This window comes from Echinops telfairi, unplaced genomic scaffold, assembly GCF_000313985.2.
Source record: "Echinops telfairi isolate 266 unplaced genomic scaffold, ASM31398v2 ScPeMD7_9;HRSCAF=40, whole genome shotgun sequence".
Lineage (NCBI taxonomy): Eukaryota > Metazoa > Chordata > Mammalia > Afrosoricida > Tenrecidae > Echinops > Echinops telfairi.
Window position 1 is genome coordinate 65207661 of NW_022103906.1, and position 5541 is coordinate 65213201.

Genomic DNA, 5541 nt, shown 5'->3' on the forward strand with positions numbered 1-5541 from the left:
CTTCAATTAACCCCACATGTGTTTATTGGCCATGTTGGCACAATAAACTTTAACTAATTCAATCCACCCCTTGCCAATTTGGCACCTGTACCTCATTCTTTAGTCTCACAATTGCAATTAAGTAACACCTACACCTTAATTCTATAATCGTGTGAATATGTTCCCCCACTTATGAAAGTTTGTATGCCAACCACTTCATACCTTTACCTCCCCAAATCTTTGATATCCAATTTATATACTGCCCACTTACATCAACCCAGTTCTCTGAGGTGACAATCCTATTTTTCAACATGAAGAGTCTTTATTCCAGTTGGAACCTTGTGAAGTCATCATCCATAAGCAAAGTCAAATCTGGATAGGCCATCCATATAAAGTCAGCAACAATATACACCAGTTCACTGACTTAAAAATCTCCATCTGGTCGGGTCTGGTCAACTCAATATGGGCTGCCTCACTCAGCCTCAACAGTGTGCCCATTGGTCATCTTGTCTTTAGACCATGCGCTCTCACCAATACTCAACAAGCCTAGCACCCTCATGCTAGGTCATGAACTTTAGACCAGTCAACCCACTCTCATATTCTCTTCTTCCTGTAAACCAAGTCCACAGGTGTCAGTGGCCAAACTCAACCTGTCTCTTTATTGCTGAATTTCTCCCACTTCCACTCAACCAGTAGATCCAGGTGGTCATCTAGCAAGCATCTCTGCCTGCCCACAGGCTACCTTTAATGTTCAGTCTCAGAGAGGAGTTTTCTTCATGGTTCCTGATTTCTTCCAGCTTCTGACAAAGACCATTGGTTCCTGAGTACTTCACTGGATGGGGCATATCTTTTCAAAACTTTCTTTACAGGGATGACCTAAACCTATCTAAAGACCAAATTTTAATGGCGGAAAGCATGTGGGCTTACAAGCTTTTTATTTTCATATTTCCCTTATTTTCCCCAGAAAACAACCGAGTAACCAGTGTGGCTTTATCTGACCTCTGGCTAGACAAAGAAGAAAAACTACCATGAGGGAGAGGTCAAGCAAACATCAGGAACCTCAAATTCCAGTGACACAGTCCATGGATTAGGTGTCCCACAGGTAGTGTAGCTTGCAAATTGAGGCACAGAACAAGCAAGGCAGTCGCACATGGGTTCTGTGATCAAAGAGCAAGAGACAAGCTAAAGCAAGGAAGTGGCTAAGGCAAGTACACCCTGGTCTGACCATCAGAAAGCAAGAGACCAGAGAGCTAGAAAGGTGAGGCTCACTGAGCCATTTTTCTCTCTGCCCTTCAATTAACCTCACATGTGTTTATCGGCCAGGTTGGCACAATAAACTAACTACCTCAATTCATCCCTTGCTAACTTGGTACCTGTACACAATTCTTTAGCCATATAGTATATGGTAGGAAGAAGTGGGGAAGGAGGAGGATGATACAGTGCCCTTCCAGAGGCCGCATTTTCAAACTGCACTCCTTGCACTTGACGTCCCAAACTTAGAAAGTTTTCCCCAACTGCCCGAGCTTCTCTGTCTCTCCAAAGTGGTGAGGTGACATCTGAAAAGGGCACCGAAAGCATCAGGGAGGCAGAGATGTGTTCCCACTCCAGGGACAGGGTCCTGAGCTGGGTTTACCCTGGTGTCCAAAGGTTTTTATCCACGTCGCACGGCACCACCATGTGAGGTTCTGGAGTGGGCCGAAGACCGGTTTGTAATCCCAGAGGGTAGGTTCTTGGGAAGGACAGGGTATGGTTCAAGTTTTACAGTCTCAGAGGGGCTCACAGTGGACATGAGCAACCTATATGGCAAAGAGCACATTCTTGGGTGGACTTTGGGTGGGGATCCCGGGACCGAGGGGTCCAGGGAGCAAGGGGTAGGAGGACGCAAGACCTAAGATCAAGGGGCCAGAATGTGCTCCCTGATTTATTCCAGCCCACCCCCTTGTTGGGGAGGGCATGACTGAGAGTCTGGGTTGACCCCATTGGCTGGGCTGAGCCCTCCTGGGTGATGTCATGAGCCTGGGCCTCATTTGGACCACCCAGGTGTATCCCCCACCTGGCTCGGGGACTTGAGTAGGAGCATGCCCACTTGGGGTCTTTAGAGGTATCTAATAGTTGCCTGATGTCTTTCCAACTTCCCTTATGGGGGCCTTGTGAACTCCTCATACGTTTTCCAGGTTCTAATTTCTTCCCGAGCCTTTCCCTTTTGCCTCCCATGACAGTTTCATCCCATTCTCCCTCCCTCACTGACATTTAACTACCCTGTATCAACAGGCCACCTGGAGTAGGAACACACTTCACATATGTGCTAAGATGTCTGCAACAGTCAATTTTAAATGTCCCCAGTCTACCCTGACTCATCTAGAAAACTGATTAATGGGACTAAATAAAACTGAAATTTGCTGATATTTTGGTGAATTTCAATTGAACTGATGATCACTCACAGCAGTTCTCAACCTGTGGGTCATGACGCCTTTGGGGGTCGAACGACCCTTTCACAGGGGTCGCCCAAATCATTACAGTAGCAAAATTACACTTATGATGTAGCAACACAAATAATTTTATGGTTGGGTGGTCACCACAACATGAGGGACTATGTGAAATTGTCCTTGCCCTAAGAAGGTTGAGAACCACTGAGTAAGAGCAAGCTTTACTCTGAAACCACATGCTCCATTCACGATAGCCACCCAATTACCTCTCTTGGCACATGTAACTAAAATTAGAAATACTCTAATGTCTTGAGAAAGAGCATCCATATATTTTATTTTAATACAAATATTTGCTAGACGAAATATTAAAATTTCAAGAAATGACTGAAATTGACTATATCATATCCTAAATAGAGGGAATGTGTATTTTATTTTCACTAGACTAATTTTATAGAAACTAAATACAGTACATTACAATTTTGAAAATTCAAAGAGATAACCAAAATAGATGTAACTTAAAATAATTCACTTAAAGCTGTATTTATTATACCTAGGATTGTTTTATTAATTATTCATGCTCATAAGCCATAAGTTTGCTTAAGCATAAATTTGTACTCTGCATACTGTGAAACTATTGTGACAGAAAGATGAGTAATTTTTTTGTGTTAATGAACATGACTTTGTATGACTCCCTAGTTTTGTGATGCTCTGTTCAACACATAGTTTATGGTCTTACATGAATTGGTGGAAATTTTTATTTTTAGATAAACATCAGATTACACTTTAGTGATCTAATTTTATATATAGGAATACACAAGTAAAGCAATAATTTTGATAGAAACGTTACTTAGAATCAAACTGTAAATCTATACATGTATGTAGAAATCTGGAGAATTGCAGTTGGTTGGAGGGCACATTTCTCATAAAGGCTTAAGAGTTTTTTATGTAATTAATATACAACCTCTTACCATTGTGTTAAACAAAACCTAGGCTAATAAAATCTCATGAAATATTATTTAAGTATTCTATGCAAATATCGAGCAGATAATTTGAATGGCATTACTAAAAATTACTAAAAACTTATAGATGCCTATTATTTTTTAAAAACCAGGTGGGCAGACATAAAGTCTCAAAAATTCCAAAAAGTTTTTACTTCTCCTTGTACATTTATGGCATTAAGGTGTGCACATATGAAAGGGAAATGATGAACATAAAATGCATTATTCTTTTAAAAATTACATAATATGATGCTGGGATTTATTTGTTGTGGCTCTCTTAACCACAGTTTTATAAAAGACACAAAATGACTGGGAAGACTCATGCAGAGTGGGTGTATTTTCCCTGAGTCATCCTGGTAAGAGAATATGTGGAAGATGTTGATAAGATTTTATGATTCAATTGTCTGAGATTTGAACAGGATTAAACAAAACAAAATAGACCTCTAATGTGGGGATTGGTAAATGTTGCCATCTTGCTGCGGTAAAATAAGGCACCTCAGAAGCCCAAAGATGGAAAGCGTGTCACTGCTCCCAGGAAATGAGAGCCAGAACAGTAGTGGATTCTTGGACGTTGATGTCCCTATGTGCTGAACTTCCTAAAGCCAGAAAACAGAAACTGTGACACCAGAGGAGGGGCAGAACAACTTGTAGAGTGGGTTTCCTCCAGGAATGGAATCAGAAAAGTTAGGTTTGCTGATCCAATAGCTGTCCAATAGGCTTTTTGTGGAGTGGGGTAACTCTGGGGCATATAGATAGCATTAGTGTTGAAAGAGATTTCTAACATCGCAGGAGCAGGATAGAGACCAGGTCAAAGGACCAGGGGCAAGAAAGTGACCCTGACATGGCATGGCCATGACAGAGAAGAGTGTTCTGATCAAGGAAACATATACTGAATATTTCTTTTCCTGAATCATGACCTGTTAATTTTCCTAAGGGGCCCAATAATGATGAGTTTGGTCTGTGAGTTCTGCGTGGCTTTTACTTTTGATTAAACCCTGCAAAGATGTAGAGAACACGTTGAGAGTGACCACTGGCGGATGGGAGGCCTCTCTGATATCCTCCCCGCCTGCTAGGAATCAGTTATGAACTTAGGTGGAATTTGATGCACCTTCCTATGCTTTGAACTCAGAGGAGTTCAGCCACTGCCCTACACCATTCTTATGTCCAACATTCACTTATGATTTCTTGTGGATTTTAAACATGTTTGTATTCCCAAATTAGAAACTTCCTCTTTGAAACATTTGATCTAGGAAGGTTAGTAATGTACCTACTTTTATCTTTGTTTGTCTGGGATAGCTATATTAGCAAAATGAGAATTTTTATTTTTGTTTCCCTTTAGATTAGAACTATTTATGATTAGTCTTAGTACTTCATGTTTTCATTTTTCTCATGTGCGATTTCCTATGAAAAAAATTTTTTAAATTGTTCTTACTTGTCCCTATATAAAGAAAATGTCACCCAAAGAGTGTGATATGTACCTGCATTAGAGAAATACTAAAACTATAAGCTTTCCCTTAGTGAAGTAAGTGTGCTCAAAAGGTTTGGTCATACATTAATTTTTGTCACTAAGAAATATTTGTTTTCATTCACTTTATTTTAATTTTCTGTTAATCTTAGAAATGAGTGTCACTATCATTAAATTAAATACAATTTGAGATGACAGTGCTTGCACAAAAATATTGTCATAGGTAGATTCACCAAATGCCAAAGACATCAAAATGCATCCCTCACAAAGGAGTGCAGCACTCTCTTTTCATTAAGATCTCTCTTTATTTTCTGCTGTTGTTTTACCACCAAGGTACTTGAAAGGGGCTCTGTGTTTCTAATTCCTCTGCTCCCACTCATATTTTAAATGATTAAAAGCGAGCTTCACACACTGCTCTTCAGAATCTCATCAAAGCTCACCTAGGATTTGGTTGATAAATTGAAAGGCATATCTTATTTTATCTGATACCTGATCCATTGCAGAGACTTAAATTATCCTCACATCTATGCTGTAAGCTCAGCTATTTACACATCACCAGAGTCACTGTCCTGCTCTCTGCACAGAGTCACCGGTGGCCCCGCTAGCAGCTAGAGTTCCACAAGTAAATGTGAGAGTATGGTGGTGCTGTTCCAAAAGTCTTTGGCCTTTCTTT